Below are 12,223 nucleotides of genomic sequence, written 5' to 3' on the forward strand. Positions count from 1 at the left end.
TTTATTTCTTTTTTTGTGAGGGAGCTTGGTCATACATATTTCTACAGAGTTTGTTTCTCCAATGAGAGAGAGAAGAGAAATGCTTGTTAATTGAAATAAAAATAGGATAATTGATGAAAGGAATTCTGTGCCAGAGATAACAGTTCTACGGCGTTCAGGGATTGACTTTCAAGATATTTTACAGCAAAGGGTATTACATATGAAGAGGTTATACAGTACAAAGAAAAGTATGACCAAAAATACATAGAAAATTACTGACCAATAGGAACTGCTTTTTTTTTCTCTTTATGAAAATAGTATGTGGATGCCCTGAGGGTATTTTTGGACATGAGCATGAATAAAGAATACCAGATTATTTAACAGGTCTGTGGTTGACACAAATGCCTCCACCTCTATGAGATCTTTTCTGACTTTCCCATGTCCTAATGCCCATCCCTGAAATTACCTTTTATTTACTTTGAATATATCATATATTTAGCTGCCTAAATAGATAGTGTTAACCCTAGAAGAATATAAACTACTCTTGGTCAGGGACATTTTAATTTTTATTGTTTCAGATTTATATCTTTAAGATCTGGTATAGGGTGTGGTACATAGTAAGCATCCAACAAATACTCATTGACTAATTGATTTATAATCATACAACAAACCAAGAGGTATGATAATAGCTAGTATTGACAAAATGCTTTGAGGTTTGCAAAGTTCTTTACAAATATCTCATTTGATCCTCTCAGTAACCCTGAGAGAAAAGTGTTATTATTCTTTCCATTTTATAGATGAGGAAACTAAGGCAGAGAAAAGATTAAGTGACCTGCTAAGGGTCTCACAGTCAATACATATCTGAAGCTGGATTTGAACTCAGGTCTGAAGTAAATCTAAAACCTTGCCATGTCTAATGTTTGATGAAGTATTAAGAAAACCAACAACACAATATCAACCCTGTGATCTGAAGACTCTTCTCAAACAGTATTCCCCAGGCACATATTAAAATCTTTTACAAAAGAAGTAGCCATAGAGACGACCATGTTGTTTTAGGCAGCAAACTGAATGAGGACATCTGGAACTGCGCAGAACAAGGCAAGCAGCCTTCTCCTAGACCTTGGTCAGCAGGGTCATGGAGCACATCTAGTAGACGCACAAAGGAAAGGATGGTTTTGCAGCGGTGAGGGTCTGCAAATGTTCCTATCTGTATTAGTTCATGGAGAGGGAAGGGGAAGAGAACAAGCACTTTGTAATCACCTACTATATGTCAAGCAGTTTGTAAGTATCATTTCATCTGATCCTCACCACAGCCCTGGGAAGTAGGTGCTACAATTACTCCCATTTTAAAGGAAACAGAGGCAAACAGAGGCTAAGTGACTTACCCAGGGTAACATAGTTAAGTGTCTGAGATCAGATTTGAACTCAGGTCTTCCGCTGCACCACCTAGTTACTCAAGGGAGCTCTGAAACACTGCAGAGTCCCTTCACTGAATCCATCTTCATAAACAGAGATTGGCTTAACCATCCACAGTGGGAAGGCCATGGAGATGAAGAATGCCTGTTGCCTAGACTCGGACACATGAATGGTGGGCACATTATTAAAAGGTCAGCCCTTGGGGCGGCTAGGTGGTGCATTGAATAGAGCATCAGCCCTAGAATCAGGAGGACCTGAGTTCAAATGCGGCCTCAGACACTTAACTAGTCATGTGACTTTGGGCAAGTCACTTAACCCCAATTGCCCTCCAAAAAACAAAAATTAAAAAAAAAAGGTCAGCTCCTCTATTCTCCTCTATTTCTGCACATCTTACGCACCTGCTGTAGTTGAACAGTGAATAAGTAGAAGGAAAAGATTGGGTGATATTGCTCTTCGGAAATGCCATGCTTTCAGTGATCGCTGCCACCAAAACTCACGTCCAACGCCAAAGTTCCCAAATGTTTCAATGTCTGTGAATCATGGAATATCACACTTTGGAAGAATCAAAGCTACCAGTAAAGGAAAGGACACTGGAATGACACATTAGGCACAAGGGACTTGTGATATAGGCATTTATTAAGCACTTACTGTGTGTGAGACATGGTGATGAGGAAGATATGAAGACAAGATAAAGAAGTCTTACTCTCTTTAGTGAGCTTCTGATGTAACAGAAGAGTTGAAAGTACAGTAATGCAAAGAAAGACAAGATAGATAGACATGCAAGAGAAGGTTAAACATAGGACTAGAAGAATTTCAAGGTAGGAAAAATCATTTCTAACCTGCTCTCAGGAAGGATTTAATCTCAATCATTTTCCCATGCAATTTTAAGCCAATGGATGAGCTTTCCCAAGAACATCCCAGGAGAGTGTTTAGGGAGAGTGACCAGGATTGTGAAGGGTCTGAGGTCCTACTGTCTGAAGAAAAGTTGAAAGAACTGCGATGTTTAACATGGAAAAGGCAGTGTGGAAGGAGGATGCCAGCTGGTCTCAATTATCTGAAGGACTGTCATGTAGAAGAGGGGTGACTCATTTTACTTGGCTTCAGAGGACAAAAGTAGGAGTAATGGGGGTGCAAGGGGATGAGAAGTAGAACTTGAGTCAATGTAAAGGAAAGCTTTAAAAATAATTGAAGTTGTAAAATAGTGGAATGGGCTTTCTTGATGACCTTCACTGGAAAGCTTCAAACAAGGTTGGATGAACAACTGTGGGAGGTGGGTGTGGGGGAAATTCTTGTTCAATGGGTTGGACTACATCCCCTCTGAAGTCTCTCTCTTCTGATTAAGAAATTCTATGTAATTCTTCATTTTGCATCACAAGTCTAAACTCTCATGTGGGAGGAAAATCTTTTACCTTTGTGTATGCAGTTTGAAGTATCAATAAGCAACTAGAGTTTTCTTTCTGTTTTTCTTTCTTCCTTTCTCTTTCCTTCCTTCTTTGTTCCTTTCCCTTTCATCTTTTCTTTCCTTCCTTCCTTTCTTCCTTCTCCCCTTTTCCTGCTTCTCTCTCTCTCTCTTTCTGTCTCATTTTCTTCCTTTGTCCTTCATACACATAGCAGATAGGCAGCCAACTACTCTGAAAGCTTAAGCATAAGACTAGCCTTGCAATGGCTAATGGACATGACCTTAAGTGCAGGGGTAACTATGTGGGTGGGAGGAATATGAAGTGCCAGATGGAAGTAATAGGACAGAGAATAAGATTCAAGTGCCATCTGCCACAGAAACCGTAATATCAACAAAAGACCAGAACGCCTCAGGTTACATGGAAGGAGAGTGAAGAAATTTCAAGCCAAAAAAAGCCAAAAAGCAAAAACAGGGCCTGAAATGGAAATATTATATGAGAAAGAGAATGGGGTCAGGTCTGTGGACCTTCCCCAACTAGCAAAGGACCTAGAAACATAGAGTTTTATGCAGAAGGGCCCTTAGGGATCACCGAATCTGAGGATTGGAAGGAGGCTGCACAGCCATCTAACCCCACTCATACAATATGTATTTCTGCTACAATATGAATGACAAGTGTTCTGCGGCCTCTACTTGAACTTTTCAAGAGGAGAAACTCCCCCCCTCTCATGGTCGTCCATTCCAGTAGCTCTTGTTGCTAGAGAAAGTTTCCTGAGAAAACGTTTAAATGACACCTGTTTCTTCCCTCTGGGGGCTCAACAGCACAAGCATAACCACAACCACCCCATCTATCCCTCATGACATCAATGAATGGCCAGTGGAAGCTTGATGTCTCCATCTGTGTAGATCGAAAGCCCATCCGAACCTTCTTGTCTTGTGCAATTCTCACAGATGTCTTCCCATAAATCCCCCATAGAAAGTCCCCTCATTATGCTAGGGACTACCCCACTTTTGGCACATGAGATGTCCATCCTTCACTCTCCTTATATGTCCTGCCCACCTCCTTTTTCAGGCTTCCATTTCTGGGACGCCATCGTTTCTAGCAACTGTCATGTGGTAGTGTGATAGTAATGGCAATTAAAGATTCCCCTGTATTGGCTTGGTTTTCAAATTGATTGTATTAAAACCCAGAGCTTGTTAATCCCACCTGTGGGATGGACTTTTTGATGTGAAAAGAAAGTCCTGACTGGGAGGAGCGGGTGACGTAGATTTGGAGAGACAAGAGAGAGGCGGAAGTTCTTTTCGGAAGCAGCACCTCGTGGAGGGAGAGAGACTAAGAGATTGCTGGTGGCCGCTTTGAATTGCCCTGGACTTTTGAGACCTGCCCCCTGAGCTGCCAAGGACTGAGGAGACATGGCTGTTTTGCTGGTACTTTGTCTGTCTGTTTTGATGTTATTTTGCCAGATTTGTCCACTGGTGAAAGACTGTCCTGTCGAAGAAGTCCTGGAACCTGGCATTTGGTTAAGAAGGCCTGAGACTGTCCTGCAGACAGAGAGTGAATACTGTCCACTGGTGAGGGACAGTACTGAGAGTGAATACTGTCCACTGGTGAGGGACAGTACTGTTGTTGCAGGGGTCTGGAGACTGTCCGGCAGACAGAATGAATACTGTCCACTGGTGAAGGACAGTGCTGTTGTTGCAGGGGTCTGGGAGCCTTTCTGTTGGTTCAGAAGCCACTATCACAGGTAGCCATTGTATCATCCAGAAGTGGACTTACAGCTGCAGTGTATCTTCAGAATGCCTCCTCTTCTATCTCTTCTGAGACTGTGGTGTTCCATGGTTTGCAGTCAGAACTTCACACTGAGAAATACAGCTGAGGATGAGATAAACTTTCATGGCAGGGACCTGCTTGGAATCATAACGAGTACTGGGAAGTCTCCCCAAAGCAGGAAAGAATTCCTCCCCCTGGGATGGAGGAGCAGATCCGGGATGTTCCTGTTGTGCCCTACTCTTCATGATCCCATTTGGGGATTTCTTGACAAAGATACTGGAGTGGTTTGCCATTTTCCTCTGCAGTTCATTTTGTAGATGAGGAAACTGAGGCAAACTGGGTTAAATGACCTGACCAGGGTCACACAGCTAGTAAGTGTCTGAGGCCAGATTTGAACTCATGGAAGATGAGTCTTCCTGATTCAAGGCTCAGTGTTCTGTCCATTGCACCACTAACTGCCTTAAAACACAATTGATTAGGTTTAAACATTAAGTCCAACACTTGGGATAAAAACAAAAAAACCCCAACCATATAAATCGAAGATGGCAGGGATGGGGAGAGATATGGTGCAGATGTTGCTGGAAATCCACTAATGTGAAAAGTCCCCTGGGTTCCAGTGACCCACAAGTGCCATCTTCCAAAGGTACTAACGCCCTCTTGACAGCACTATACTGTCCAAAACAAGGGGGGTCACTGTTCTCATTCTGGTTCAGCCTCCGCTGGAATACTCTGGGCTGTTCTGGTGACTTCATTTTAGGGGGGACACTGACAACGTGGGACAGCCACAGGAGAGGGTGATCAGGAAGATGAGGAGGGTCAGCACCATACCATATATGTATCACTTAAGGGAACCCGAAGAAGTGAGGACATGGTTGGGGGATAGGGGTGGGTGGGAAATATAATCAGAATACATCAATATTTCAAGAGTTGACCCCAGGAAGACAGATTAGACTTATTCTGCCGAGGACTAGAGGGCAGGACAATCCAGACATTTATTAAGACTCTACTATGTGCCAGGCACTATACTAGGGGCTAGTGATGCATGTACAAAGAATGAAACAATCTCTGCCCTCAGTGAGCTTACATTCTGAGGGGGAAGGTTAAAAAGCACATGTTACACACATATATTATATCATAAATATAAAGTTAATAAATACCGGTACATATAAAACAGTTAAATACAAGCTTTTGGGAGGGAGGCAATTAGGATTCCAGGCAGGGGAGAATCAGGAAAGGCCTCATTCCTTTCAGGACAAGATGGTAACTGACCTATGCCTTAAAGGAAGAGAGATTTTGAGACAAGTAGCTCAAAGTTATAGGGAAGCATAATTTGACTTAACATAGGGAAAAATTCCTAAAAGTTAGAGTCAACCCCAAGTAGAATGTGGCATACTTCTGGGGGTGGTGAATTCCAAGGCACTGGAGGTATTTAAATGCTCACTGGAGGACCACTCGGGGGATAAGATTCATGCTCTGAGTCTGGGATGGATCTCCGAGATTCAAAATCTCTTTAAATTCTGAGTTGATAATCCACACTGACAGCTTTAGGTTAGTCATTTCACAGGTTGATTTACTGTTCAAGATTAACTGGTTACTTTTTTTAGTAAATCTGGGATCCCCCCAACTTAGCAATTCTGAAACGATTTGTCAGAGTACAGCAGGCTTGTCTTATGTCGTTTTCCATGAGAGAGGCTGGCTGATTGCCCTGCCATGTTTTTCATCAGATGTTGACATGGAACCCTGGGGGTTCACCAGCATGAGCATCAGTCTGTAAAACCCGGCTCTAATAATGGGCCTCAGCAGAGGCAGAAGGTTGGGACCCATGCAGGTGCTATTGGGTTTGGACTCATGTCTATGCTTTACAATCAACCATAAAGATTGTGTGTTGTCCCGGTTGCCAAAGGATGTGGGACACACAGTGCCCTGAATCTGACTCTGCAAGGCATCATTTTATTTGGTCTAAGCCCAGAATATATCTCAGCTCTTTCCCAAACAAAGACGGTCCACATGCAGCACAACCACATCCTTGTTTCCTGCATGGTTGGATAAAGTCACAGGAGAAGCTCAAACTCTGTTCTTTCTATTCTATTCTGTCCCAGCCTCTATTTATCCATCACCTACCTACCTATCAAATGAAATATTTGTGAAGGGCTTAGCACAATGTCTGGCCCATAGTAGGCACTTAATAAAAGCTTATTTCCTACCTTTGGGTAAGAGAGTGTGGAACAGTGGGCAGAGAGCTGCCCTCAATAATAAGGACGGTAATCATGATGCTGCCTAGTAATTGCAAAGCATTCCAGGCCTGCAAAGTGTTTTACATTGATCTCGTGCGATGATCTCATTTCCTTCTCACAACAGCCTTGGGGGGTAGGTTCTATTATCATCCCCACTTTACACATGAGGAAACTGGGGGTGACAGAGGTTGGGGTATGCTCAGAGACAGTAAGGGATAGTTAAGGCAGGATTCAAACTCAGGTCTGCCTGACTCCAAGTACAAAGCTCTGTTCACTCTGCCACCTCAAACACTGAGTGGGCACTTACTGGGTGGCCCCTGCCTTTTGGAGCTCCTAGATGCAAGCACATCATTGTAAGGAGGTCATTCCTGTCAATCAATAAGTTCCTATGACTCCTGCTGAAGAAATAGGCCAATTAGAAGGTAATCAGAAGGTAAAGGCTCATGCAAACTTGGAGGCATTACCTAGAACATGGAATAGTGAGAAAAACACTGGATTTGTATGTAAGCAATGAAACCTGCATTCAAATTCTGCTTTTTCATCAAGGAATTTTGCTTGAGTTAGGTCGCAGACAGGTTGCACTGATACTAAAAAGAGTGCTGGGCTTAGAGGTGGGAAAACCTGGGTTCAAACTCTGCCTAGCAGTATGACCCTGGGTAAATCTCCCCTGCACATAGATATGAAGAAAGATAGGAAACAAAAGTTCAAAGAGGGAAAAAAGGAGGAGAGGAAATGAAGAGAGGACAAGGATAGTGGTTTATAATACGGCTTTAGAGATGACAAATTTGGGTTTATAATGTCAGCCCTATAAAGGCTCACTACTTCCTTTTGAGCACCATTCCTGGGATTTGAACGGCTGGTGCCGAGTGAGAATGGTGCATCTTGTCTTAGGTGTATCTCTCTTGCCAAACAAGGTAGGTCTTTTCTCCAGTTATGGGTAGCAGGGAACATAGATTAGCGCATACCAGCCAGCCAATGATTCTCTCTCTCTCTCTCTCTCTCTCTCTCTCTCTCTCTCTCTCTCTCTATATATATATATATATATATATATATATAAATGTTACACATAGTCTGGTCTCTTAAAAACCAAACCCTGCACACCAACAATTTTCGATCACTGGCTTTTCTTGGGGGACTTTTACTTTCTCTTAATTATACTCCAGGTGCCAAAAAGTAATACAATTCTTCTTCCTTTGAGTGCTGGGCAGTTTTCTTTTGTCCTAATTCTATTACAGAATCTTGTGAAACTCATTACCTGGAATTCCTTCGCCTTTTTCCTATGGTAAGGAACTGACTTCTTCCCCATTTAGCCCATTTTTTTTTTATCCAGAAAAAAGGGATTTTGGAGGCAGCCTGTAGTTTTTGAAACAAGAACAATCCTGCCTTCTTTTGGTCCTCATGTTTGAGATCACTTTTTAGTTCCTTACATCTACACACAACAGGACTCTCAGCAGCATAATTACAGATTTTTTTCTAGCTTGCTTTTGCTTTAGAAATAAACTGCAGAGGTCTTTCTTCCTCTCTTGCAACACTTTAAAACATCTGGATGGGATAGAGAGGCAGTATGGAATAGTGGTAGATGAAGCCCCTGCCCTCCAGGGGCTCCCAGTCTAACGGGGTTGGGTCGTGCTCAGTGACTTGCTCTGGCATGGATGGGATGTGTCACAAGTGGAATCAGAAGTTGCATCATCAGGAGGCATAAGACTTGCAGAAGCATCTGCTTGTTCTGAAAGCCACATTTCAATACATAAACACGTGACTCTTCGTTCTTGACGGATGATAGGTCTTAGAAGGAATCATCAGTCATCTTGGGGGTGATGCCTATCTCTCCATCCCCAAACTCTGTTCACTTGCTTCTGCCCCAAGTGAAACCACGTATAGTTGTAGCTCTGTTAATACTATGGGGAATCTATTCAGTCTCAGAGAAACAACAAAGACAGTACCTTTTGGGCCACGTGACGACAATACAAATTGAAATCGAAGACTATGTAAGTATTTGAGCACCATGTGATGATGCCTTAACAGCAGGGGGCAGCGATGTGTTAGCAATATCACCCCCTTTCATTTTTCACAGAGTATAATTTATGTAATCCAGTACTTAGCCGGGCACATAGCAGGCATTAATAAATACCAATCGACTCTATTAACTATTATCTAATCTCAACTGGGACTTCATTGCAGCAAGGCAAATACTCTATTCCTCTCTAAGTCCACTCTTCACAGACGGGTGTTCCAAAAACTTCTCATTTCTCCTCAAATCTCCTATGACGCCCTGTCTCCCCCAAAGACCATTCACCAAGATCTCCTCAGTCCTCCCTTTTCGTTTCTTACCACTTAGTCACCTTCCTTTACTATCTCCTCTTTCACTCTGGTCTCAGGAAGGCAAACCACTCTTCATGGCTCTCTGATCCCAATCCCGTCCAACTTTCTAGTAATCTAGTAATTATCATCCTTACTCTCTATCCCAAGTCTTCAGTCTCTCCCTATCTATGACTACTTCTCTGCTGACTACAAAAATGACAATGTCTCTCTTGCCCCATCCTTAAAACCACTCATTTTATGTGACCATGCCTGCTACCTATTGGTCCATATAGTTAAACACTCTGAGGAAGCTGACTCTAATTGGCTCCTCTATTTCCCTTCTTACTCCCTTCTAAGCATTCTGGAAGCCAGCTTCTCATTGTCTCACCCCAACTGCTCTCTCCAAAGTTACCCGTGATCTCTTAGCGGCTTCTACTCCATCCCCAACCTTCTGGATTTCTCTGCTGTCTGCTGAATACGTTTGGATATTTCCTCCTTCATGACTGCTTATTCTTCTCGGTTTGAATGCTCCTTCCTAGTTTCCTTGGCTGCTTCTTCATCCCTGTCACACTCTAATCCCAGATATTCCCTAAGGCTCTATCCTGCACCCCCCCTCCCCAACTCCCAGTTCTGTACTCCCTCTATACTATTTCAGTGGGGGATCTCATAAGCTCCCATGGGTTCATGTATCATCTCTACTGCCTCTGGATCCAATTCTAGTCTCCCCTTGAGCACAGATTTAGGGTCACAATTGGGTCACAATTGTCCAACTACTTCTTGGACATCGTGAACAGGATGTATGGCAGGCACTTCAAAATTAGCATGTCCCAAACAGAACTCATTACCATTCCTTCCAAGGTTTTTCCTAATTTGAACTTTTCTATGACTGCCAAGGGCACCATCATTCTCCCTGTCATCCATGCTTGCAACGTCAATGCTGTTCCTAACACCATACTTTCCTTTATGCTACACGACCAATTCTTTGCCAAACCTTGTCATTTCTACCTTCACAATCTGTTATATACCTCCCCTTCTTTCTGCTTACATAGTCACAGCCATACTTCAGGCTCTGATCATCTCTTCTTGCATTAGTATGAAAGCCTTCAACTTCATTTTTTTGCCTCAAGTCTCTACCCGTGTCAATCCATTCTTTATTTAGGTTATTCTCCTAAAGAGTAGGTTTTCCTGGGGCTTTACCTTTGCAAAAGTACCTTTTGAAACTTTCCAAAATTCTTTCCACCATTCTTTACATATTCAGAGCTATCTCTTGGGGATTGTGAATCAAGGTGATTACCTGGAGTCCCACTTTTTTTGGGGGAGATTTCCATAGTGGGTGCTGGCCAATGACCAGGAAGCAGTAAGCAGAGGAAATAAGATAGTAATAGCAAAAATGACCTCAGGATCCTTCACAATCAGTGGATCTAGAACATTCCACTCCATCACCATTACCTACAACCATTCACGTGCATCTATCACTTCCAGGTTCATAAAGGGCTTTCCTCACAACAAAGTCAATATCATAGGCATTATAATTTCTACTTTACAGATGAGGAAACTGAGGCTCAGAGAGGCATAGCTAATAAGTGTGAGAAGCAGCTTTAAAACTTGGGTTTCCCGACCCTTTTTACCATGTAAATTCTCCCTTTTTCTTTTCCCACACTCTTCCCTTCTGGCTTCATGGTGTCTTGGTATGCCTTCAAACTGGCCCTTATGTTCCTTTCCCCCTTGATTTCATCTAGATAAAAACGTTCTTGGTGGAAGGGAGGAAAAGGACACAGGAAACATGATGTGATTTACCTGGCCTTCTTCCCCCTCCACATAGCCAACGTCACATACTTACCAAAGCTGAGTCCAGGCCTCAGATGTAAAATGAAAGTGTTGTTTGTCAGTATTCATTCAATTATTCACGCAAGATTTCTGTTGGGCTCACAAGAGGGCCTTTCAGGAACATAGGGCCACACACACACTAGAAATGGTCTGCTAGTAGTAACCATTATTAGGTGGCCAGAACTTTTTTTAAACTATTTCCTAAAAATGAGTTAAATATAATTTAGATGACATGGAAATTTGTCTATGTGTCTGTCTCCCAAGGTGGTTATAAGAATTAAATAATATGATGTTTATAAAGTGCTTAGCATAGTGCACATAGCGGGAACTTAAGTACTTGTTCCTTTTTCTTCATCTATGCATCTATCTATCCATAAATCTATCCATTCATCTATCTGTCTTTCTATCTGTCTGTATTTCTGTCAGTCTATCTAGCTGTCTGTCTGTCCATCTGTCTATCTGTCTGTCTATCTATCTGTCTGTCATCTCCATTTTATCTGTCTATCAAGACTTAAAGAACTGTCTAGAGCACTGAGAGATTCCCTGTCCATGGTGTCACAGCTATTTTATGTTAGAGGCAGGGCCTGAACCCAGGGATTCCTGGTACCAAGCCCAGCTCTCTAGCCATGATTGCTGCCTCTCATCCCTTTCATAGAGATTATTTTGTCAAATATTTATAGAAAATTGTACTTTGCTTGCTATGACATTTCCTTTCCCTTTCTTCCTTTTCCTTTTCCTCTTTCTATTTACAAACAATTAAGTAATAAATCATGTCCTGGACTTTGTATGTAGTCTACAGTTTCCTAAAATGGCAAGAGGGTATTGGAAGAGTCATCCATTGTCCTGAAATTATTCCAAAAATCAACCCAGTGATCCACAGATACAAAATCACACAAATGATGCTTTATCATTATTAATATGATCTCAAAGAAACATTCCAGATCATGAGTAGACAATAATGTTCAACTATAACAAGCAATTTTTCTGCAATACAAGCAGCCCCGAATCATGTGAAATCCTCTTACAAACTTAAAAGATGTTTTTGCATTTGATACATCACCTTTATAATCAATGAATTGCAGAAAAGTTTAGAAAGAGCCCTGGTTGACAGAGTTAAGTTCCTTGGCCAAAAAATGCCCAAAGTGCTTTATTGTCTTTTTTTTCTCTAAAATTTTCTATAATTTTAAGACCATAATTAATTGTTCTACTGAGAAAAGGTCAAGAAAATTATTTTTTGATTTTTAATATGAAAAATTGAAGGCCGTATACAAATCAAATTCAAGATATTCTAATCAAACT

The 12,223-nt window shown here is 41.9% G+C and overlaps 2 protein-coding genes across 2 annotated transcripts in view; both read right to left on the reverse strand.

Moving 5' to 3' along the window:
* LOC138164885 (mesoderm induction early response protein 1) overlaps positions 1-12,223 on the reverse strand; it is a 485,607-nt gene that overhangs the window by 204,347 nt on the left and 269,037 nt on the right. The gene's annotated exons all lie outside the window — the stretch shown is intronic.
* LOC138164881 (SH3-containing GRB2-like protein 3-interacting protein 1) overlaps positions 1-12,223 on the reverse strand; it is a 221,492-nt gene that overhangs the window by 29,388 nt on the left and 179,881 nt on the right. The gene's annotated exons all lie outside the window — the stretch shown is intronic.

The sequence above is a fragment of the Petaurus breviceps genome, unplaced genomic scaffold, assembly GCF_028583685.1.
Source record: "Petaurus breviceps papuanus isolate PSGF00001 unplaced genomic scaffold, PetGlider_PUasm1.0 207, whole genome shotgun sequence".
Classification (NCBI taxonomy): domain Eukaryota; kingdom Metazoa; phylum Chordata; class Mammalia; order Diprotodontia; family Petauridae; genus Petaurus; species Petaurus breviceps.